Source organism: Micromys minutus, assembly GCF_963924665.1.
Source record: "Micromys minutus genome assembly, chromosome: 23".
Classification (NCBI taxonomy): Eukaryota; Metazoa; Chordata; class Mammalia; order Rodentia; family Muridae; genus Micromys; species Micromys minutus.
This window is the reverse complement of record NC_137958.1, coordinates 37,894,547-37,921,197: the sequence shown is the minus strand read 5'-3', so window position 1 is coordinate 37,921,197 and position 26,651 is coordinate 37,894,547. Positions and strand designations below refer to the sequence as shown.

Here is a 26,651-nt window from a genome sequence, read left to right as displayed (position 1 = left end):
GAATAGGTGCTAGAGATACTTTCTGACTCAGAATTTGTGTTTATTAGTCTGATAAAATATGTACATGTTAACTGTGTTCCTTTTGCGGGTAGAAAATGTTCATAACTGGGGATATTATCATTTCCAAGTGTCAGCATTTCACGATGTAACTCCTAATCCTACCTAAAAGTATCAGCTGACTTAGGAACTGGTCAAGGAATTCGTGATAAATTTATAACCAATGGTTAAGACAAATCCTGATACTGGAGTGATTGAGTAGCCTTGTGATGGATGGTAAAAGGCCTTAACTAATTACAGTGTCACTGTCAGAAACAAGAAACCAGGCTGCAAAGACTCTGACCTTGTCCGGCAGACTGAGAAGCAGGTTTTCTTCAGATGTCAGGACTTATTCAGGCAGTGGGGCACAGGCAGATTTGATGATCTGGGGCACTATGTTTTTAGTAATGTACTTAGACTTCAGCATGACACTTGGCATTTTTATTTCTCTCCCCATAAAGTATCATTGCCACCAACATAATTTGAAAATCATTTATGAAAATAAGTTATTTGCAAAGGATGTCGAGTTCCCTAATTAAAACCACAGCCTCAGAATAGTTTTAAGAACCCTGTGATTATGTGCTATCTCATACATTTAATGAGTTTGTTATTCTGTTCTAAAAAAAAAAATTAGAGGAGCACAATTTATGACACTTAATAAAAGTAGGGAAATTCTAAACCTCCAATTACTGATTACTAGTAATTCATGCTTTAGAGGATGATTTGTTAAAATTCTTTAAATCATTTTGAGGATGGGAAGGCTAGGAGTGTCCTATCTTTAAAATGCCTGTGGACTCATGTCTGCCCTGGGTTATGTGTTTTAGTGAGCTTTTGAATACCAATCATCTCACAAGCATCAAAATGTCATTCTCATATGGAGCTTGGCGATGAGGAGGGAATGTTTTATTAAGATGCTATCAGGAGTGCTGTTTGGCAAAGCAGGGGTATCATCAGAGAAAAGATACTCAGAATCAGCTCAAAATGCACACTCAAGCACTGTGTATACCTGAACTTCAACCTCTTCCATATATTCAAGAGGGAACAAACGCATCAACCAGAAGTTATTCTAACCTGAATATGTGAATAAGAAAAAATTGTCTGGAACAAAAAGAAACAGTCCTGAGTGCTTCTTAAGCCAATACTCTGAGTGTTTCCACAGGGTAGTTGGAAGCTCCGTTCATGCACGGGCAGCAGCATGCAGATGGCCTTGATTCCAGACATCAATATGGAAGAAATCCATTTGCTCAGGTGGTTCCTTCCTCCAGGCTGAAATGTGGGTTTGATATGTCTCCATGAGGTAAATCCATCCCTCGACATAGACACTGAGGATTGGTTTGCGTGCCCTGTTTTCTTTGCATAGGAAAGTCGAGCCAAAGGATACCCAAGTCACTTAACCATGTAGCCCTTCTATTTATGTACATATTATGCTGGGTTTTGCTGCGTGAAAAATAACTCTTCTTTGAATAGGCATTGGATATTTTCTAGGATAATTATAAGCAATGAAGCCTTATTAAAGTCACAATATAATCCTGTCACTTTTCATTTCAGAACCTTGACTTTACTCCAAGTATCATCTAATTCACAATTTTTTGACAAAAAAATTACAATAAAAATACCGGGGTCAGATACCTGATGTATTTCTATATGCTTTAATATGTTCAGTAGTTTAGTGTAGCAACATAGATTCTAAAGAAAAAAAGTTTAATACATCATCTAGGTTGGCCAAATTAATTTTTGGAATTTTGTATTTTCCCTATAATTACTATAGCCAACCCTTGTTTGCAAGAGCCATGGGAATCCACTCAATTATCATTAGTATGGGAATGGCATTGTTTCCTTATAGAAGACCTGGTGAGGACCAGAGAAAGCCAGTTTCAGCCAGGATATAATGAATCTGAAATGTCTTTGAGACATCTAGGTAGTTGTGCCAATGAAGGAGTTGTCTGCAATATGAGGACAGGTTGGTTAAGTTACAGGTCTCCCCAGAGACTTAGTCGCTGAAGTAACATCAACATGAAAGGCCTGACAACATAAAATGGAATTGGAAGAAGGTTGTCCAACATGTTATCAGACACATGGTCTCAACTTAAAGGGACATGACAAATACACTTGCTCTTTAGTCCCTTTCACCTAATTCTTGAGAACAATTAGGAAATTTATGGCACTGTGTGGCACCTTAAGTAAAACTTTATACTCCTTAATAGTTATGACAAAGCCATCCAACATGCCTTGTTCTAGAACATATATTCTCACTGTAGCCATTGTACCAAATGAAAGAAAAGACAATATTCCACAAAATATATTTTGATGGTGAAATACAATTGAACACTTAACGTCTCTTATATTGATAATTCTTCATAAACCACTTACTAGCTTTCCTCATCGGTGCAAACAATGATTAGAAAATGAATAAATAATGTCTAACATGTGCGCTAATCATGCAGTTACTATAAATCTACATATATACTTGTTAACATGTACTCTTTTGTTTGTTACATGTGTGCTGCTATGACAGACTTTGTAGCAAACATAATTTAGTGGAGAAAGAAAAGTTATACTTGTGACTCCTGGTTTCAGCCATTGTGGAAGGAAAGGCATGGTGTAACAATTCAGTTCATGGCAATAGGAGCATATAGTTATGTGTTTCCGTCCAGGTTCATCAGGAAGCAGAGAGCAAAGGAGCAAGGGGGAAACACAGCTTGTTCCAGGGCTGATCTACTACTGGTAATGTACTTTCTTTAATGAGCCACGACGTCCTCAGGGTTGAATAGATCCAGAAATAACACTACCACCTGTAGAAAAGTCATTAAAAACAGGACCTCAAGGACTTTCAGAAACAGACCATTCAAAACTCTCTTTCTGACTACCCTAAAAATAAAGCATCACATTTGTGAATGCATTGATACTATTTTCAGTGTTCAAAGCATGTGGCATCACTGTAAAACCTTAATGTTGGTCCATTAGGGATCCACTACAATTTATATAATTCTGCTACACATAGTGAATATGTGTTTTCATAAAAGATGGCCAAAGTGTCCTTTAACCAACATTTTTAACATTCTAATTTTTATACATGAACTATTTTAAACTTGTCAAACTATTTGTATATATATCTCACAGATCCTGATGCTTTTGCACAAGGGCAACATATCATTCAGGTAGAAACTGAAGCACTCCTAAAATTTACTTAAAGTTTGGTGGCTTTGCTTGCCATACTCTTTCTCCAGTTGATGTGGTATGTCACTTCAGGCTTATACCTTCTAGGAAAGTGACTACTTGTTCACTTTGGAGAGTAGGTAAAAACATAGACTACATGGTGGACAACTACAATTTGAGCTCCAGTAACATCTTCCTCCCTGGCAGCAAGGGTTGCCTTACTCCTTTCATCAAGTCATATAAAGAGTACCAACCAGATTTGGGCTTCTTAAACATTTTCTTGCATCATTTTTTCATAAAACATGGGACATGTACGATCTATTTTTGACTTTGTGGAAATATTGGAGGGGACATGCAAAAAGCTTGCCTTGCTATGACTATGTTCCCCTCATCCACAAAACAAACAAACAAAACAAAAAACAAAAAACCCACTCCTACCCTCCAGAAGGCATGAAGATATTTCTTTCTTTCCTCATGAACCTGCCTTTTCTTTCATTCTGTCTTTGAACAAACCTGACCTTGTACAAGGATTTCCTACCTTGAAATCCTTCAATGGATGGTAGAAAAGAAGCTCTTTCTGGAATCTCAAGGTGGCATTACCTCTTGCCATCTCTCAGCACAATAGTGGGAAAATGAAGACTTAATTTTAAAGCAAGCTGGGGACCAGGAGGCTCATCAGAAACCTAAAGTAGCCAAACCTGGGTATTTGGAGGAAAACACACAGATTAGAGATGGAAACCACAGGTGCCCTATTTAGCACAGCAGATGCATGAACGCTAACCTTTATATTTGCAGTGCAGCTTTTTGAAAACAAGCAGGCTATTGGGGAAACATCGGGGCTATAATTTTCATGAACCAGAGGATTATGTAGAAACTGGAGGCTGGCCAACTTGGGCTCCTATGTACCACTAGGAAACTGGGTGGCGCCAGCGTAAGTTACCTTTGTCTTTCAGAGCCTAGTACAGTGCCAGAGATAGAGATAGAGACAGAGAGACAGAGACAGGGACAGAGAGACAGACTGACAGAGACATACACACAGAGAGACAGAGTGACAGAGACAGAGAGAAAGAGAGAGAAAGAGACAGACAGACAGACACAGAGACAGACACACACACAGAGAGTGACAGAGACAGAGAGAAAGAGAGAGACAGAGACGGACAGACAGACAGACAGAGACTGACTCTTGTCAGGATCATTTAGTCCAAAACCAAAAATTCATTACTTTCTGAACAAGGTACCTGACTCCCTGAGGCTCAATACTGGTCGTGAAAGCCGGAAGCCATCCAGCTGAGGTATAGTGTTAGTGTTAGCAGCAGAAACTAGAATTTGTTACAGATCTATCCTGGGAACTCCAGTAACATCACAAAGGATTTGAGATTGCTTCAGCAGAAGAGAAAAGGGAGGGCACACATCCTTATAAAGGCCAGCTGAAGCCCCCAAAGTAGGGCCTTGCTGCCTGGAATTCTCAAGTCTTTCTCTATATGTGTGATTCATGATGTTTCCACTGCTAAGGTGTCCTGAGTCCTATTAATAATAAAGATAGGAAATTTCTGTGGACATAAATTGGTGGAAAATTCTCTCTTTGTGTACCTAGGGCCCTGGATTCATCTGCAACTGCTCAATAAATAAACAAGGCTTGACATTGCCTTACCTTGTTATACTTTCTCCCTGCATTCCTTGCATCTTTCTTATTGGTTTCAGAAATGTTCTTTTCCCCTCTAGAAGTCCCCTGAGCCTCTAGTTCAGGTGAGTACCTGTTTAAGTCTCCCCTTGTTTTCTGCAGTCTCTGGGGCTCTCCAGATCTCCACCTAAGCACTGCATGTGCCTGTGATCCTTTCCAAAATTCTCATTAGTCCTGAGTCTCAGTCCTGACCAGCCAGCCTATATTGGCCTGAAATTATTCATGTCAATAAAAAAGAAAAATTCACTGCCCAGTTACCTTCCTAGTTGAACATCTAGGCACTTCGGATAGTAGGCTCTCGTTTTCATCAAGTTAAGGAATTTTCAGTGGTATGGTGTTTGAAAACATAATCTGAGTGGTGGCATTTGTTTCAGAGGAAACCTGGGAGGGAAAGCACCTTGGATGTCTACTTTAGGCAATGGAGAAATGTCAGGGATGCCCAGGCTTAGGGAAACTTTCCTTCAGTGATCTTTTCTGTCTTGTGTGGTTTATTGGAGAAAGGTACTGCAGGATGTGATGTAAGTATTGTGTGTAACTCACGAGGATTATAGCAACAAAACCTATGAGAAACTAAGTTAATTTTATCTGAATCTGAAAACCTTGGAGTGAAAAAAATGGCCACTTCCAGGTCTCTTTAGCTCCTGCACACAACACATACTATAGTTGTCTTCTCTAATCTCCCCCTTCCCATTCTTCTGCACCAAAGCTCCCCAGTACCACAAGCAGGACAGGTCTTCTTGACCTGTCGAAAGGAAAGAAAGCATGGAAGTTCTCTTAGTTTGTCATTGATGTTCTTTGATGAACCTTTGTCTAAACTGTAAATAAATATATGTACGTGTCACTTAGACAATAAAGAACAGAAAAAACATGGTTTCTAGTTTAATGCATCAAATGAGGTGATCGTTTTGCACTCCTGGTTTCCAGTTTCTTTAGGTCCATTGCTGATGATTTCGACTAAGACGTAAGACACACAGCCCCACTTTCTGAACATCAAAGCAATTTCCATGTGAATTCTCAGAACTACACAACATTTGATTTTTACAGTCCAGGGTACTGTTGACTTCGTGAATATCTTCACTTCCTAAAATCAAACATAAACAATGACATTCTTGGAACACATTTGTTCACAAGGTTCTAGCAATGATTTCAAAATAAAAGTTCTGTGGGAAATAAGAATTTATCACAGTGACAACACAGTTGTTAAAGGCATGTTTTGAAGTGAGTGAGATGGTTTGTAGTTTGAGTTGGTGTAGAAAAGTAATGTCCTACTTGTGCAGTAAATAAGCCCAGCATCACTGGGTAAGCATGCATGGTTATCACTGAACATTCAGAGCTGAGCATGATACTTGCTAAAAGTTGTCATTCTAGGTAGCTGAGGGTCACTATACATAAAGCTCAGGCCTCTTTTTGAGAAAGTGGCCTATAGTACTCCATTCCTAAAATCCACAACCAAGGCTTTGATGTTTTTCTTTCATCTACTTTAGTCAGAGACCATTTTATCACTTCTTGGGGACTTGATGCTTTAAGGCCTAATAAGTTTGGAGTCACTTTTTTTAACTAGCTTTTTAAAATTCTCTTTGTTGCGTATGTTTTATTTTTAATAATTTTATATCTGAATATTGTATCTATATTCTTTTCCCCTTCCTCTCTCCTTCCTACAATTTTTTTTGCCCTCTCATGGTTCTCAAATTCATTGTAGCTCATTCCTTAACTATTATTGTTACAGATGTATCTACTTATACACATAAAACATACATTTATGAATCATATTTCTTCTGGTTGAAGATCTTCTGAACTGAAAGAAGAAATTACTGAGTAGATAGACTGAAAGGGAAGCACTAGGAGACTGGGGATGGCTCAGTGGCTAAAGGCATATACTACTCTTAATGAAGTGGATCTGAGTTTGACTCCTAGCACCCACAACTGGTGGTTCACAAAGGCCTTATGACTACTGCTCCAGAGATTTGGTGTCCTCTGTTTGTCTCTTCGGACACTCATGTTTGTGGCAATCCTTCTCCCACAAGACACATGTTCACATAATTTTTAAAAATTAAAATCTTTCTAAAACTAGGAACCAAAATCAAACCAAAACAAAAATAAGGGAGTGGGGAAACAAGTTCTAATTCTCTTCCTTGTAAATATATAAATCTATGCCTACAACTGAGATGAGAATGTTTGTATGAAGTAGAAAGTTCTAGAATTCTTCCAAATCTACTCCACTTTCCAGCAGCTATTTGTATAAATATAAAATTTCTCAATTTTGTGAATTTTTTCAAACCAGATGCACACTGAGTGTGTACTGAGACATGTTGCTAGTTATGAATACATTACTTCACACAGGGTTCTCATTTGCTTACACTCTTGTCTATCACCAAGGTCTTACCTGAATTGGATAATAGGCCAAGAAAGAGAAACACTAAGACACAGTAATGAATCTTCATTGCAAAGCAATGCTGAAATAACAAAGCATTCCAGAAGGATGAACAGCTCTGTAGAGAAGATGTCTTAAGAATCAGGATTGCTGGATATAGTGATAATTTGCGGATGAGCAAGATTTTACATGCTATGGTCTTAGTTTCCTGGGCCATCCACTCCAATCTCTGTCCTGCAGCCTGCCTGCTGGTTTTGATCATATTGTGACACAGACAAGCCCTTATTGCATCATCATAACACATCTTGCTTATTCCTCTACCTCTGCAGTCAGGGACCACCCACAGGGATCACACTTTGGACTCATCAGATTTTCTCCACATCCCATGCTAAGTATAGCAAACAGTACAGAAAAAAATCATGTGATTATGACGTTTCTACTTTTACCTGGTCATCTTGAGCAATTTTCATTAAATGTGAATTCAGCAATGAAAGGAGTTACATACTACTAAATCTTAAGCCCAGCACAGGGTTCTACATGGTAAATACTCATAGAAATTTTTAGAATGGAGAAATTAATTTCACTTTTCACCATTCTTTCTCTTTTATTGATTCCTTTTACTCCACAGTAGCTGTTCATATCAGAATAAGAAACTGCTGTCCCTTCCCACAATGTTGAAAACCCTTTCAGCTCCTTCAGTCCTTTTTCTACCATTGGGATTTTTGTGCTCAGTCTAATGGTTAGCTGCAAGTATCCTCATCTGTATCAATATGACTCTCACAGAGCTTCTGAGGAGACATCCACATCAGGCTCCTGTCAGTAAGCACTTCTTGGCATCAGCAATAGTGACTGGGTTTGGTGGCAGCATATGGGATATCAACCAACACCTTCCCCCCCCCCCCCCCCAGCTCCAAGGAACTAAATAACTGAACAGTGACTACACATCGAGAGATGAATGGCTCCAGTTGCATATGTAGCAGAGGATGGCATTGTCTGGCATCAGTCAGAGGAGAAGCCTTTGGTCTAGTGAAGGCTTCTTTACCCAGTGTTGGGGAATGCCATGATATTGAGGTGGGAGTGAGTGGGTGGGAGTGGGAGCATCTTCATAGAAGTGAGGGGAGGGTAATGAAGGATGAGAGGAGGGCAGAAATGGGATAACATATTAAATTTAGATACACAGAATATCCAATGAAATTATTTAGAAGAGGAGGAGGAGGAGGAGGAGGAGGAGTAGGAGGAGGAGGAGGAGGAGGAGGAGAAGGAGGAAGGTGGCCCTCTCCTTGGAACACATACTAAAATTTCATCATTTGTCATGAAAAAAATTACTAGTACATTCATTACTTCTTGTCCATTTCTATCAACACTACAATATCCTTCACCTTGTTTGCTTGAAAGAAGGTCTTGGTAAGCTGTCTCATCTGGTCTCCAACTTCTGGACTCAAATGCTCCCTCCATCTCAATCTCCACAGTCACCAGACTGGAGACCTTCTTTGCCTTTTGCTATATAAGTTTTATTTTCTTTCTCAAAGGTCATCGACTTCCTGGGCTCTTGTTGGTCATTCCATCAAGAATGCTAGAAGATAATGTTTCTCTTCAAACATCGTATGGTTAGCAATTAGTTTCACTGAAGTTAGTGAAAGAAAAACAAAAACAAACCAGAAAACTCTCCTTTATACTGTTTTCTTTCAAAATCCAACCCTATCTTTAATAGGAAGCAAGTATAAAAATATTCTTTATTCTCTCTAGTCTCTCTGATGATAAATTCCACCCTTTTATTCTGCTGTGTTTATTTTCAAGATTTGCTAGTAAGTAAGTAAAAGTCTAGAGATCCTAGTTTTTGTGTTCATGAAAAAGAAGTTCACTGATACTTTGGATACAAGCAAGCATTCCTCTTTGAATATATGGATTCTACTCTAGATTTGTTCCACTCTTTGTCTCAATTCTGTTCTCCTCCTAAAGATGTCACTTAAATCCTCAGGTTATAGATACCTATAAAGAGACAAGAAACATACAAAACACCAAATAGACTGGACTAGAAAAGACATTCCTCTGACCACATAATAACTAAAACATTAAATGTGTAGAAAAAAGGGAAAAATTCTAAAAGCTGCAAAGAAAATAGGACAAGTAATATTTTAAAACAGACCTAGAATTACACCAGACTTCTCAATGGAGACTCTGAAAGCCAGAAAGATCTTACTAATGTGCTGCAAACCCTAAGAAATCATAGATGCCAGTCCAGACTACCATACCCAGCATAATGTAAAATCACCTTGTTTGTTGAGAAAAATAAGATATTCTATGATAAAGTCAAATTTACATAATACCCACCTACAAAACCATCCCTAAAGAAATTGCTAATAGGAAACTCCAACCCAAGGAGGTTAGCTACCAAAAACAAGAAAATCCATAGTTCTAACACCAGAAAATTCATAAGGGAAGAATTATGTGTACATACATGCACACACAACCACCATCATAATCATCATCACTACCACTACCACCACCAACATAATATGAACCAATAATCATTTGCCATTGATATATCTTAATATCAATGGCCTTACTTCTCCAATAACAACAACAAAAACAAAAAGAACAGATATGAAAACAGGATTCTTCTTTCTGTTGTATCCAACGAACACAGCTCAACATCAAGGATAAACATTACCTCATAGTAAAGGGCTGAAAAGAGATATTCCAGGCAAATAGACCTAAGGAGTACATGGGTGGAGGCATTCTAATATCCAACAAATTAGACTTTAAACCAAAACTAATCAAAAGAGATAAGGAAGGACACTATATACTAATCAAAAGAAAAATCCACTAAGATGATACTTTAATTCTTAACATTTATACTACAAACACAAGGACACCCAAGTTTGTAAAAAAAAAAAAAAAAACTTTTATAGTTTAAATCACATATTGACTCTCATACAGTGTTAATGGAAGTCTTTAATACTCTTCTCTCAGTAATGAATAAACAACAATAACAAAAAAACCACAGTAATACTGGAGCTATTAGGCATTATAACCCAAATAGACATAACAGATATCTACAGAACATTTCACCTAAAATCAAAAGAATATACTCTTTTTTCAGCATCTCATAGAAATTTCTGCAAAATTAACTATATACTTGAACATGAAAAATGTCTGAGCAAATACAAGAAAGTTGAAATAACTTCCTACATCTGATAAGGCCAGCATGGATTAAATGTCAACAACAGAACCCACAGAAAACCTACAAACTGAACAATTTCCTACTGAATGCTTATTGTGTTAAAAAAGAAATATGAAAGAACTTGAAGATTTTTAGGATTTCAGTGAAAATGGATCTACAACATACCTAAAGTCATGGGAAATAATGGAAGTGTTGCTTTTCACCAAATGCAATTTCACTAAAATCAGGAAGAGACGAGGCTTGTCCCCTCTTTCCTTATGTATTCAATATAGTTAGTGCTTGAAGTTTTAGCTATAGCAGTAAGTTAACTGAAGTAGATTAAGGGTATCAAAATTGTAAAGAAATCAACATATCTTTATTTGCAGATGATGTAATAGTATACATAAGTGACCCTAAAAATTCTGCCAGGAAACTCCCAAAACTAATAAACACTTTCAGTATAGCAGCCGGATATGAGACTAAATAAAAACAAACAAACACAATCAGTAGCTTTCCTGTAAGAACAAAACAGACCGAGAAAGAAATTAGAGAAACACCACCTTTTACAATAGCATTAAATAATATAAAATATCTTGGGGTAACTCTATCCAAGTAAATTAAACACTGGCATGATAAAACTTTAAGTCTTTGAAGAAGGAAATTGAAGAACATAGAAGATGGAAAAATCTCCCATGCTCATGGATCAGTAGGATTAATGTACTAAAGATGGTCATCCTCCCAAAGGCAATCTACAGATTCAATGGAATGTTCATAAAAATTGGAACACAATTCTTCACAGACATTGAAAAGACACTTCACTTCATCTTGAAAACAACAACAAAAACAACATCTAAAACAATCCTATATAATTAAAAAAAAAAAAAAAACTTCTGGAGGTATTGCCATATCTGTCTTTAAGTTGTACTACAGAGCTATAGTTAAGACATAAGCCACATGGTATTGACATAAAACCAGGCATGTCAATCAAGGGAACTGAACTAAAGATGCAGACATAAATCTACTCACCTATAGACACCTGAATCTTGATTTAAAAAAAAAAGCCAAAAATATACTCTAGATATCTCTCAACTGAAGAATGGATAAAGAAAATGTGGCATTTTCTTTTCACACATTGGAGTATTGCTCAGATGTTAAAAAACAAACAAACAAAATGTCATCATGAAATTTGCAGGCAAATAGATGAAACTAAAAAACAAATCACTCCAAGTGAGGTAACCCAAACCCAGAAAAATAAATATGGTATTATTTACTTGTAAGTAGTTATTAACTGGTGGGTAAATGATACCCAAGCTAAAATCCATAAACCTAGAGAGGTAAGATAATGAGGAGGGGTCTATGGTGTGCCCATGGATCTCCCTGGGAGAGGGAAGACAGAGTTTTACCAATGGACCTGGAATGGGTGGAGACAGGGGTGGAGGTGTGCAGGGATCAGGTAGGGGAAAAGAGGTGGAGGGAGAGAATGGAGGCAGTGATAGCTAGAATTAGTGGAGTTTGGGGTGAGGATGTGGAAATCTAGTGTAGTGGAAGCTGCCTAGAGTCTATGGAAGTGATCATAATGAGGACTCCTAATAATGGGGTATGAGGAGTGTTGAATGGCCATAACTTGTTGCTAGGTAAGGCTTCCCATGCTGGTCTAGGTTGCATTCAACTGAATTGTTTGCCAAGGAGTTTCCATGGAAAATTCCCAAATAAGCCAGTCTATTTCTAAGACAAAGAGTTGTTCCCTGCAAATTGATAGCTCACTCTATTGCTGAAGACAACATCTATACAACTCATTGGACATGAAGAAGTTGAGCCTGCATAGCACTTTTACCCTTACTTTCTGATATCTTTGGTATAGGAAGATACTCTTCTGGCTACTGAAAGAGAAATATGGACACCATTTCAGCCACAAAACCCGTGGCCTACAGTCTTTCCTGCCTACAAATAATGCTAGGGCTTTTGTGGTACAGAACTTGTGGGAGTAGTCGACCAATATCTGGTTTTACTTAAGGTCCACTCCCTGAGAATGAACTCATATCCAACATTGCTTAGTAACCAAGAGTTAGAAACTGGATAGCCCAGAGACCCAGGGTAATATCAAACACTACTATGGATTAAGAAAATAAAACAGCATCAATAAAATGAATCCTAACAATATTCTGCTATACTCAGATCCTTTTCTAAGCATCCACAGAAGAGCTTCCTTTGTTAGCAGATAGAAATAGATGCAGGGTTCTACATGGAGACATTATGTGGAGATATGGTCTAACTGAGAAGTCTCACACAAATTCCTCTCCTCAGAGCTCAGAGAATCCCATGGAGATTGTGAGAACCAGAGGGGATGAAGGACATCAGGAGAACAACTAGCAAGGTGCACATGAGCTCATAGAGAATGAAGCTACAAGGCCTCAACTAGGTCTTAGTGTATGTTATAACTATTAGCTCAGTATCTGGAGGGGGATGCTCCTGACTGTTATAATGAGTAGGCATCTGACTCTTGTGCCTATTCTTAGGACTCTTACCTTCCTGTTGGGTTACCATGTCCAACTTTGCCATTATAGTTTTTGCTTTATCTTATGCTTTATTTTGTCAACTTTGGTTGTTTTTTTTCTTAGAAGATTTACTTTCTAATAAAAGAGAGAAAAGGAGTAGATCCACAGAAGGAGTAAACTGGGGAAGAACTGGGAGGAGTAAGAAGGAGGGGAAATATAATCAGGATATATGGTATGACAAAAGAACCAATTTTCAGTTAAGGGAAAATGAATTCAGTTTTATGTTTCTCAGATAATGGGTTCTAAGAGGAATACCTCCCATGAACTGTCTTACAGAGGGAAGAATATGATGTGGAACTGTGTTTGCCTGTAAGTATGAATATGTGCCATCTGGCTATTTATTATAATAGTTCTCAGTGTGAAGAGATGACATAATATCAAAAGGCAATTTAATAAACACTATTTCTGTAATATCAAATTACACAGTTCACATTTATAGCCTTTTAAGTATTTGGCTTAATGAAGATTCAGCATATGGAAAAACTTTAATCATTTATATCTATAAAATCCCCTTTAGAATTTAGCAGAATTGTAGACTCTTCACTTGGAAAAAAAGAAATGAGTTCATGCAGTAATCCATAAAAAACCATGTAAAACCTAATAATGTTTCACAACCTTATCCTGCCTAAGGGCAATGATTGAATATAAACAGATTTCTGTCTTAGAACAAAGAAGATAAAGTAAGAAACTCAAATGATTAGAAAGTTAAGTAAAGCTGGAGAGTCGGAACCAGGGCAATAGCTGCACATTATGGGATAAGCACGAGGAAGTGGAATAAGACCAAAGGGTGTGGCATGGACATAACTTTAGCCTCAGAATACTAGTTCACGTAAACTCTTACCTCTCTGGAAATACAGCTCTACAGGTTAGAGTTACCAAGCTCTTGCCTTCATTCCTCCACATCAACCATTTCCCACTCACAAAGGCAAGGGTAAAACTTCCTCAACAACCAGTTTAATCAATCAATTAATATAAATTGTCACATCAACAGATTTTTAAGTAGCTTATAAAGAATGGATCTCAAGAACATTTGATGATGTTAAGTGCTTCTAAATGCAAACACAGCATGACACAACACTGAGTGAAGCTAGGATTAGCAGGACATTTTCTTAATTCACCCAGTTTTCTACCAGAAGCGCAGAACAAACAACACAGTGAATGGAAGCATACTGAGGATTCTTCAGCAGCCATGTGGACAAGGACTGAGAGGTTCACACAGGTGAGAACTGTCTAGCTGGGGACCTGAGATGGAATGAGCTCAAGTGTAGAGAAGTCATAGTGCTTCTGTAATCTAGAATGAAATACAATTATATAAATGAAGAACCAAGAGGAGCCAACCACTATAAAACTGCGAAAATGTTTTGGAGTTTGGTAACCCAGTCATGTATAAGAACATTATATTCAAAGTCTATAGCAATGCAATGGAAATCCTAATATTTCTAGTTTTAAAAATATAAAAAAATTACTTATATTGTCTAGTATAAACTATTTGTATAAAATATAGAATTTCAAATCTATTAAATATTTAAAATATTGTGGTTTTGGAGGAGAAGCATTATAAATTTAATGGAAGAACATAAAATTAGCTATGTATCTTTTAGATGGTTTTCTTCAAATTAATTCAATAATATAATCTCATTCAAAAATTTAACAAGCTTTTTGTTGTTTAAATAATTTAGAAAAATAATTTAAAAATCCACCTGAAAGAAACAGACAATGATGTACAAAAAGTGTTTGAACAAGAAAAGAGTGAAATTTGCCCCAATATTTACTAGTAAAATGTTATACAGTATCAATAATAGAAACTGAATTAACCATAAGTTATACCAAAAGAGACCATGAAACAATATACAGTCTAAAAATTAGATGGAGAAACCACAGTCTGACAATAGATATGGAAATCTAACCAATGAGGTTGATGTATAATATCCCTGTGGAAATAAACATTTTTAAAAATTTTATAAACACTGGCATTATCTCAGAACAAGAAAAAACTGAACTTTTCATTACAACCAAACAGAAAACGAAATGTCTATGCAGAAAAGAAGTTAAAGAAAATCACAAAATAATATATTGGCCGACTCTAGAAAAACCATAAATTCTTGAATCTCTTTTGGAGGACCAAGGAACAATTAAGGACAACATTAGGTAGTCTTACTTCAAATCGTAGCTGTCCTCTTCTTCCTTTTCCATCTATGTGAGTGATTTTATTTCCTGACCCCCACAAGGGGTTTGCTGTGGTCTAGATGTGACATGCTCCCATGTAATCATGTAAATCTGTTTGCTTTTCATTTAACTTCTTTGAGAAAGGAAGTCAGCCTTAAGTGTGTGAACACTTGTCCCTCAGGTGGTGGTACTACTTTGGGAAATTATACAATGTCAATGAGGTAGAGCCTCGTTGCAGAAAGTGGTTCCCTAGGGGCAGTACTCAACTTTAATAGTCTGTCCTGTCTCTGTTTCCTTTTCTAACATGTGAGGACATGAGGAGTCACAGTTCACACGTCTGTTACCACAGACCTGCTTGCCACCATGCCTTTCTTACTGTCCTATCTAAAGTCACTGCTTTTATATATTCTGACACACTGAGGAGGAAGAAATACAGGTATTTATACTGCCTAACTCACAAGTTAATTGACTCATAAGTTAATGATTGAGAGAACAAAATTAGGTAACACACTGCTTTCTTAGATTGTCGTGACAAAGTGCCCAAAACTAGACAGCTTACAACAGCACAAGGTTTTCTCTGAGACATGACACTTCTGAAAGTTAAAGGTGTGAAATAAGGGAATTGTTCTTTTTCATGAGGTAGAAAACTCTTTCAATTCCTTTAGATCCTTCCCTTAACTCCTCCGTTGGGTTCCCCAGGTGGGGAATTCTACCAGATCCCCAGAGCTCCCAAGGAGTAAAGATATCAACCAAAGAGGGCACAAGGGGGGACCCATGGCTCCAACTACGTATGTAGCAGAGGATAGCCTAATCTGACATCAGTGGGAGGGGAGGCCCTTGGTCGTGTGAAGGCTCAATGCCCTAGAGAAGGGGAATGAATGCTTGGGCAGTGAGGTGGGAGTGTTTGTGTGTGTGTGTGTGTGTGTGTGTGTGTGTGTGTGTGAGAGAGAGAGAGAGAGAGAGAGAGAGAGAGAGAGAGAACCCTCATAGAAACAAAGGGAGAGAAATGGGATAGGGGATTTGCAGAGGAAAAACAGGAGGATAATATCTGAAATGTAGATAAATAAAATAACCAATAAAAATTTTTAAAAAGAAAAGAAATAAGGGAATTAGCAGACCATGCTTTCCCTGAAACCTATAGGGAGCTCCTTCTTTTCTCCTTCTAGCCTTTGTTGTTTGCCTGCAATCTGCTCCCCCTTGGCTTCTAGATGCCTCCTCCCACTGTTTCCCCTCATCATCATAGGACTGTGTTCTCCAGTGTGTGCCAACCCTGTTCTTATAGACATCACTTACATCAGATTCAAGGGACAGCCTGTTTCAGAGGGACTTAAACTTAATGGATTACATCTACAATGAGGAAGTCACATAAACTATAATTTAAATGACAGGATAAATACATGGCACAAACCACTGCTAGGTGATTTTAGAAATATGCACACTGTCATTTAATATGTTATTCAACTGTTTGTTAGGATTATTTAAATTTATGCTTAGAGGCAAGATATCAGGACTCTACTTTTGGGGGGATGAGGTCCTCTTATTAGTGCTCAGGGGCTGAGGTAAGTGTTCCCAGGTTCTTGACTTTTTAATCCAAGGAACTAAAAATAGGAACTCACACAGATTTGCAAAGAAGCAGGATGACGTTATTTGAAGTTTAGTTAGTGTACGCTATAGGGATGCAGTAGCAAGCCTAACAGCGATCCAGTGAGTGAGAGTACTCTCGAGCGGTCAGCACTCTTTGGGGACTCATTTGATAGTGTTCAAGAGAAGGAGTTTGGTGGCTGGAATGAAGATTATGGGCAATTCTCTATTTTTCTTCATAAAGCAAGCCATACATTCATGATGCATCTTTCTATAATGTATGTGATCTTAACCACAGGCATCCCTGGTTATGCCTAGGTAATTATATAATAGTAATAGGATGGACATTCTCCATAACACGTTATTAGAGGACAGTTTTATGTTATTGTTCATGCACCCAAATCCAATGTAAGCTGGATCTGCCCCTGTATTATTTATACCTTGATACCTTGGGAATACACTTGAGTACAGACTGTCAACACTCAATTCTGAACAGGGGTAGAAAACTTACACTATTGTTAAGCGACAAGAGTGCATGCAGCCTAAAGCAGGCAGGGGATTGACGGGATTCTGAAGTGCCTTGGGGGTATTGTTTAGAGAAAGACGTGTACATAGTACATGCAGATAAAGAAGCTAGGTTGAAAAATTAATTATTATAAGAGGGGAAGAGTATATAACCTAAAATTAGCCAGAGGTGCCAGGGCCCTATATTGTTTCTTATGCTTAGCGCTTCATTTAGGCTTTCTTGTCTATTTTGATAGCAGAATCCTTCTGAGTACCATGACATAGAAGTTGACTAACGTTTTTTGTAGCCATGCAGACTTCCCAGTGAGCCACCCATATCTCGTAGCTGCAACCAATAGCAACCATTGCTCATTTTTCATTTCCTAAAAGAAAGGGAAAATATGCCTGCCATTGTACATTATGACAGCGATTTTAGTGGTGATTTAAACTCCAAAGATGAATGGAAAATGTGTCAAAATGGAACTAAATCATGATGTTTATCAAGATGTAATCTTTCAGTTAGAATTAAATAGGTTTATGGTGTTTTTAAATTCAGTTTCAGATTGTATCTAAAGAGACAGACAAAATAAATTACATCAAAATTGTGCTATGTTTCTTAAATATATTTTTCTTATTCTTTAAGAATGTATTTTTTAAATGTATATTTTGTGAAAAACCTGCTTTTATATCTCAAATGTTTTTAAAAAACAATCTTTGACAAATTATGGCCTACGAACAATTAGGCAGACTATATCTAGGCCATGTGAAATAAGCAGATTTATAATTATTGCATACTAAGTTGAAGTAAATATAAATGGAAAAGAACATTGACAACATAGATGGAAGTGAATGGGAGAGAAAGGAAGGATCATGCTTCTGTCTATAGGTATCAGCGGCTACCGATAACAGGCACAGGTCGGTTAAGCTTGCAATCAATTACAATGGCTGGGCTCTGTTGAAATGCAGAGGGCAACTTGACCTAAATGTACTGAAGTCTATTTTCCTTTAAACTTAGATCTCCAGTGGAAATTGTCAAGAATCAACATGGCATATATTCTGAATACTAAGCCGCAACTTGGTGGATATGGATTTGGGGCTAGACACTTGTCTTTCCTTCCTTCCTTTCTTTCTTTCTTTCTTTCTTTCTTTCTTTCTTTCTTTCTTTCTTCTTTCTTTCTTTCTTTCTTTCCTTCCTCCGTTCCTCCCTTCCTTCCTTTCTTCCTTATTCCCTTCTTCTTCTTCTTCTTCTTCTTCTTCTTCTTCTTCTTCTTCTTCTTCTTCTTCTTCTTCTTCTTCTTCTTCTTCTTCTTCCTCCTCCTCCTCCTCTTTCTCCTCCTCCTCCTCCTCCTCCTCCTCCTCTTCTTCTTCTTCATCTTTTGGTTCTGTACTAAACCACAGAATTTCCCCTTGGCCAGTTTTGTTGGTCACTTGTACACCAACCTAAAATTATATGTATGTATGTATGTATGTATGTATGTATGTATGTATGTATGTATATATGTGTGTATATATATGTATATATGTATATATATGACTTTAACTTTATGGATTTTTATTTTAATGAGAATAAATAAAATCTTAGATCTATATTTTTGACATTATGTATAAGAATACCTAGACAATACTTGTGTACATGTTATGGACAGTGTTCAGAACACTTCCTAACCAGCTCTTCATCTACAGAGGACAGCTATGCAGAAGCAATATAGTCAAAAAAATGCATGCTGTTGAATATATCTCTGCAGAGGAAAAGTAACCGATACATATGAATGTGGTCATGCATAGATCAATAAACCAGTATGTACTCACACAGTAGACATGCAGTCCCTATGTTTCTCCCTCCCTCCCCCACCCCTTTCTCTCTCTATACCTTCATTGTGGAGCAAGTAAGAAGAAGTGGACAGATGCTTCTGAAAATGTAGGAAAGAAGCTGGGAACAAAGGACAGCTACATTTGGGGATTCTGGACACATAGGTGCATACAAACACACACACACACACAAATTCACAAAAGAAAGAAGAAATAATATATAGAAAGAAAGGAACAACAAAGGAAAATTGGATCCCTAGGATATCCTAGAGACCAAATGAGACTTCATGGCACTGGCCAGGGTTTGAGTGACAGTCAAGAATGTCACAGAGCTAAAGAAGGTCGAGAAGTTATAGATAACTGGGATCAGAGTCAAACAGAATGGGATGCTGGGGGAAGCCTCAAGGAGTAAGACAGAAAGCAGCCAACAAACCAGTGCCCATCTGCTCTGCTGGCCACCAAAATTCGGGAGAGTGGAAGGACCCTATGGATAGCTTTAAATTGACTGGATAAATTACTTCAATTATTACTCCAGAAGTTGATTGTGTTGAGTCACCTTCTTATGTCACACACCAAGAAAAAAAATTGGATGCTGATCATAGCCAAAATCTATACCTTAAATTGCCAGAACCATCCAAAGTAAGTTTTCCGAATGAGTAATTCAAAAACATGCCCAAGCTCCCATCCAATTTAAGTGCACAGGCCAGGAACTTGGGGTGAGGAAGTTGGCCATGAGATGTATAATTGTGACTATTGCATGTAAGAACATTCAGTTTTATTTCAAAGATGCAAAGTTTGACTTCTTTATTATACATCGTCCACTTAGAGGCCTTGAGGGATGAATGCGGTCATACCAGAAGGCAGTTTCCTTTATGGAGAATCCTCCCTTCGTAGACCAGAATTCAGATGATGCTCTGTGACTTTGTGAGGCCATTGTCTCTGACTGCTACTCTCACATCTGTCTTCCCCACAAATACTGCAAGATGAAAGGTGTTCCACAACACATTTTAACTCTTTTCTTTAAGGATCAGAATGACCCAGCCTCCCTGTTCTGTGAGTAACAAGGCTTGGCTGTTTACAGATTACTCCTGACAACCAATAACTAGAAAATTACCCCTTCCTGGCAGACATCTGTGTGACCTAAGGTTTGAGATTTTTCTTAGAATTTATAACCCTGACAGTTAATTTTGTAGACCTCTTTTAAAGCCTGTCACTTAGCACAAATTGGCATTTAAGCAGCTTTTTAAAGCTCTCACGTAAAAATGTTAAGACAGCCTGGATTTTTCTCTATTAACATCACCTGTTATTTATTATCATAGTCAGGGAAACGAATAATCTATTTTCCCCCTTTAACATTTTCTTAAGAATTGGAGATGGAGGAGGAGACAGAGCAGCTTCCCTTTTATTTCCTTTCTAAAGAAAATAACTTAGATGGGCACACAATTCTTATGAACAACAAACAGCACATCACAAAATGAAGAAAGTTGTATGCATTTCACAACACAGTGTGTGTGTGTGTGTGTGTGCGTGTGTGTGTGTGTGTGTGTGTGTGTGTGTGTGGCTATATAATAGGGAAATAGGGAAGTGGACAGATAAATAAGTTAGCAATATACAGACGAGAGTTTTAATGGTTACATAAAAACATAATGAGTACTTTTAAAAAGTCCAATTAGCACCACACCATGCTAGTTTTATTCTTAAGACTAACAATCATATTAATGCCTCAACATGAAAGTCAGGTGGTAGCTCCAGGCTGACTGTGGGCTGCTTCCTCTGTGACTTGGTTCAATCCGTGTCAGGTGAAATCAATGCTCAGGAGCTTCCCAAGCACAGGGCCCTGAGGTTGGAGGCTGCAGTTAGGCTAAGGTTGCAGTTCCAGCAGGGAGGGAGAAGACACCAAGGAACAGCTTGCAACCTGAGAGCCAAGGAGGAGAGAGCGGACCTAAGCAGAATCCTGGAGGAATCCTGTGCAAATCCCTTGTACCAGGTTAGGCGATTGTTCTCTGTGTCCCCAGAGGAGCTTGAGTAGAGCCACATGTGTGCCTGACTCTGCAGCGCCCAATGAATACATTTTCTTAGCAGCCCGTTTCAAGCCGAAGGTCATGGAGCTTAGCTAATTGGACGGAGTGATCATTTATTGAGAAGGGCGGAAGAAGAGCGCTCCATCGCACAGATGTAGAGTTTGGAAAGACATAACTAGGACCTAGTCCATAAGTAGGGAGGTAGTAAAGAACTAACACAGGTACCATCTAGGCTTGTTGCTGGCGTTCTTTACAATATGAGTTCTAGTTGTGTTCACCTAACAATGCCATTGTTACATGAACAGTGGGCTTCCTGAACTCAAACAGTGCTGGGTGAAAAGTGCATGCCTGAAGATTAGATGGGTCCCAGGAGCCTAAGTCAGACTTTTGTTGTTGTTTGTTTGTTTTATTCATTTTAAATTATAAAAAAGATTTTTTTTCTAAAATGGTTTAAATTGCCATGCTGATAGGAATGTTTAGAATTCAAGGCAACAATTAAACAACCTCTACGTAGAAACTGTTAAGTGGAATTGGAAACACCAAAGTTTACAGAAAAAAAAAAAATACCCCACCAAATACAAGCTTGTAAAACAGGAACCGTTTTACGAGCCCAGAGAAAACCTTGGATTTCAAGGAATGAGGCAAAAGTCGTAATGATTGTCAGGTTCCGGGTTTGGAAACACATGTAAGGCTTCATCTTTTGCTCCTTAGTCTTTCTCTTGGCTTCCTTCCATCGCCTGCCCTACACATCTCCCAACATCCTCTCCCCCTTCATTGCGATCAACATGTCTATTAGGTAGGACCCATAGAAAGTTAGGCACAAGTCGCCCAAATTTCTCTCTGACATTTCCCCGAGGCTTCTTGTTTTCAAACTCTTCCAGATGGTGGGCTTCTTCCTCACTTAGTTGGAGGCTTTCCCACCTCTTGTTCTTTCTGTCTTTCTCCACAGTGAGATCCAGTATGATTGTTTGACTTTGAACTCCATTACTCCTGGGCCTATCCTTACCTTCTCTTCCTAGCTATGCTCACCACCAGATGTGCCTCGAAGTTTCTGGTCCTCAGACCTGCTCTGCTCTTCCTCCTTCTGCTTTCTGTGCCGCCCTGGCCAGAGCGCTCTGCGCCACCAGGAACAAGTGTCTCCATTAGGGATGGCGGGCTGGAGAGAGTCAAGTCAGTATTTTTGGGAAAAAAAAGAAAAAGAAAAAGAAATTTGAAACGTCTATTACATTTAGCAATGTCAGTTCAGAAAGCATGGCAGCTTTAACAAGGGCTAACGATTAAAGGTTTGGGTGGTATTTAGCTGATAAAGACATAGTTCAAAAGAAAGATGAATAACATCTGGGAGCCACCCAGCTACCCAACAAGAAGATGCTAGATGGTACTGAAAGGCCTAATTGTGATATTTAAAGAACACAACTAAATGAGTCCATTGAAAAATAGATGTGAGTGTAAAAACCAAAGCATCTTGAGACATTTAAAACAGTTTCTCTAAATAAGTCGTGGGTTAAAAGAAATCACATTTGAATTTAGTGTTAAAATCAGAGTGTTGCACTTCCTGACTGTGGCATATGGCCAAAGCAATACTCTAGAAACATACATGGTAAAGTACATTAGTTAGAGAATGAGATAAAAAATATACAAAATAATCTCTCAACTCATAGTGATAAAAGACCAAACAAATGAAAAAATATGGAGAAAGGAATTTAAAAAATATAAAGATAAGGAAAGCATTGATATTAGTCATCTATAAAACATCCCACTTCTCCATTTAAGATCTCAATTGCTCCAGTCAGGTTTTGGACTGGATTTAAAGTGTCCGAATATCACTGAAGGAAGATCTCCAGACTCAGAGAGCACACAAAGACAAGGAGCATTTATTCTGTGGAAACAACCAACATGCAAGGGTCTGTGGTTCTTTGTTTCTACCTTATAGCTAGGGTGTCAAGATGCTGCTGGGATGGGGAAAGTGTAGAATACAGAGGTATGCTAGGCTACATTGTATTTTCTTCTCTGGGGTCCTGAGCTCACAGGACTCAGGGGAGACAAAACATAGCCTAAGATAGGGATCCCAGCCCATGTTTCTCCGAGGCTTAGGATGGAGGCTGTGGTTGTTCTCAAACTCCTGGGCATCCTGGGAACTTCTTAAGAGTTAAGAAGGGGGTCAGGGAGCTGCAGGCCTGAGATGAACCTGGGAGTGGGGAATCTGGCTTAGCTCAGGTTACAAGTTGGAGACAAGTATGACGAAGACCCCTCCCCCCCCACCAGCTTCCCACCCCCACCCTAGCAGTCCTTAAACAGGAGAGTGCTTGCTTGTCCGAACGTTTTATTAACAGTGAAAAGATGATGCATACAACTTACTCAACATGGATCAGAGATTAAATACCATTTTCAGGAAGGAATGTTGGGAAGAGAAGCTTATTGGCTAAACTCTCAGGACCCATCTAGATACCCCATTAGCATGGAGAACTCTGGGCTTTATGCTGCACGACCAGTTGCAATGGTTCTCTTAGTGAGGTGTCATGGTCATACGCTTAAGGACAGGAATCTGGTCGGGAGCAGAATTAAATGCCTAACATTCTTAATTATAAGAATTACCGGGGATTTTTTTCTTTGTTTTTTGTTTGTTTATTTTTTGTTGTTTATTTCAGAATTTATGTTTAATTGATACAAAAAGAAAGAAAGAAAAAAAGAATTAACAGGCTAGTTTATGTGACTGATATAAAATGGTCTGCCCAAAACACAGGTCAGGCCCTTACCAACAGTGGAAGAAAGGCTTAACCACCCAGACCTGTAGGAAAGGCTTCTCAGAAATGACACCATGTCATGAGTTTAAGCAGGATAGAGAACTATTTTCTTCTGGCTGCTCAATGCTGTCTGGTAGAAAACTGGTCTGGTGCTTACTTCTGCTTAGAGGAATATTTGCTCTTATTGACCTCAGGCTTGATGACGTCACTGCCAGGTTTCCAGCCAGCTGGGCACACTCCACCATGTTTGTCAGTGAACTAGAAGGCCTGGACTAATCTCAGAATCTCATCATCCACAGAGCGGCCAACCGGAAGATCATTTATTCTTATCTGGCGAAAGATAACATTATTGTTGATAATAAAGAGGCCCTTCATCAGCCTTTAAGCCTCCATAATCCTGAGCAATGGTGCACTTGTGGTCTGATATCAAGGGAATGTTCATGGATCCCATTCTTCTGTGTTTCTTGGGTGTGTTAATTCATGAGAGATGACATGTGAGAATCCACTGAAGGCCCAATCACTTGGCAGTTCAGTTTCTTAAATCTTCTGCTCTGTCACTGAAAGCCATGATCTCTGTGGGACACACAAAAGTAAAGTCAAGAAAGTAAAAGGAACACAACATATTTTTCTCTGTATTCACTTAGGCTGATCTCTTTGAATTGTCTGTCTTGCATAACAGCTGTGGCTTTGAAGTTGAGATCAGAATGCCCAATTTTTGTATTTCCTGAAGACATCTTGCTATCAGCATGGTCGAGGACAGGTCTCACAAACAGAAACAACCACAAGAACTCAGCACAATGTCACCTGAAGGTTTCTTAATCTGCAGGACCTTACGAGTGTCTAGTTCCAGTGACCCTACAGAAGTCAACTATTATGCTGATCCCAGACAAAAGCATGCAGGCCTTCTTATAGGGAAGCAAGAGAACTCTCTAGAAGGATTATATAATCTAAAATTTTACTGGTGGGTTTTGGGGAATCACAGGTGGTAAGTTGTCTGCATTCTCATATAACCTTTAACCAAAGGATGAGATAGGGATGCCTAGCATATATGGACCATGCTGAGATAAGATGTTTTCTCACTTTGGTGATTATCCCCAGACTGTTTTTTGGGAGAGGGTTATGATCTTGTTTTGGGTTTTTTGTTCTGTCCCTGGAGGTGGTGCCTTATACCTTTGTTCCTGGAGCTGGTCCTATGGCCTTCTTTGTGAAATCAGGCATCATCCTTGACTGGAGACAAATGGAATCAATGCTGTTCTTTCTCTTCTTTCTCTTCTTTCAGTTTTCAGATTTTCAGCTGTCAAAAGTCTCACAGGTTTAAACTTTTAAAAACATGTCAAAGACTATACTGTCATGGACTGTTTCTGTAATTCATAAAAATATTTGACAGTTGGGCACTAGTGGTTCATGCCTTCAATCCCAGGAGGCAGAGGCAGGAGAATCCCCATGAGTACTGGGCCAGCCTGGTCTACAGAACTATTTCCTGAATAGCCAAGGCTACACAAAGAAACCCTATCTCATAAACACCAAAATAACCACCCCCCAAAAGTAAAACAAACAAACAAGCAGAGAACACTTCATAGTCTTTTAGTATTAAGTATGTGAAAGAAAGAAAGAAAAATAAAGTAAATACAAATCATTGTGTGGGAGCGCAATGTGGGAGCATTTTGGCCAACTTCATTAAAACTCTCATTATTATTAATAATCTAAAGACAATCTAGTGTTCTGAAGTCAGAGATGACATTTTTACTAGCACCCAAACATCTTCTGATAGCAGTTTATTTTATTCCAGTGAATGGAGAAGTTAATGATAGCCAAACTCATGGATATTCAAGGCATTTAATTCTTTTTTTTTCCAAGCCAGCTGAACTTTGAGGATGCAAATGCTATTTTTAGTAATTCTACCCACATTGTTAATTTGAGATATTTTATTTTTCTCATAAGAAGTATTCTGATCAACTGAAGAGAAAGAATTCCTCATGTTTTATGAAAGAGCTGAGGTGAGTGGTTAATTAATAAGTTAGAAAAGGACTTTAAGCTACTTGCCTACCCTTTATTGAAGAATAAGATACCTACGGTTCTCTTTGTTCTCCGCAGCAGAGTTCTGGAGAGAAAAACAACTAACACATCTCACATAAATCACTTCAGAGAGATAAATTGCCTGGCTTTCTGGTGGACCATTTACCCAGTATAATGCCCAAATCCCAGGAACTCAGAACTATTAGTGGAAACTCTTGTGCATATATACTCTTTAAGATTTTCATGTTGTCACTTCTTTTCTGTTTTAAGATTTATTTATTTGTTATATATGAGTACACTGTAGCCATTTTCAGACACACCAGAAGAGGGCATCAGATCTCATCACAGATGGTTATGAGCCACCATGTGGTTGCTTGGATTTGAACTCAGGACCTCTGGAAGAGCAGTCAGTGCTCTAACCACTGAGCCATCTCTCCAGCATCTTGTCACTTCTTAATAAAGAAAACAGAGACAATAAATAATGTTTCTCTGGAGTTATAGACCCCAGAGGATGAGGTCAGAGATAGCCCAGTCTTCTGGTGTCCTAGCTTCAAATATTCTTGTAGGTTATCTTTTCTCTTTACACAGTATTGCCTAAATCACACCACATATGTAAAGCTCTTTGCTCAGACAAAAGCACTACTACCTACTTGTTAATGAGACCCAAACTATACTAGTAGGCTTTGTTCAAATATTCCTCTATCAAGCTTGATCATCAGCTCAACTAAGTTCTACCTTCAACACACTTCTTTCAACCTCCTGACATCTCCACTGGTAACTGCTTTTCTTTACCACCACATCCAGTAGGAGCCTCCAAATGGTGTCTTGTTTTCTGTGAGAGTCTAAAT

At 38.4% G+C, this 26,651-nt stretch overlaps 1 pseudogene across 1 annotated transcript; it reads right to left on the bottom strand.

Annotated features, from left to right (window-relative positions):
- Positions 1–23,940: 23,940 nt before the first annotated feature.
- LOC308435731 (peroxiredoxin-1-like) lies at positions 23,941–24,521 on the bottom strand (annotated as a pseudogene). Its single transcript has one exon. The product of its transcript is annotated as a peroxiredoxin-1-like (transcript).
- Between the last annotated feature and the right edge of the window lie 2,130 nt (positions 24,522–26,651).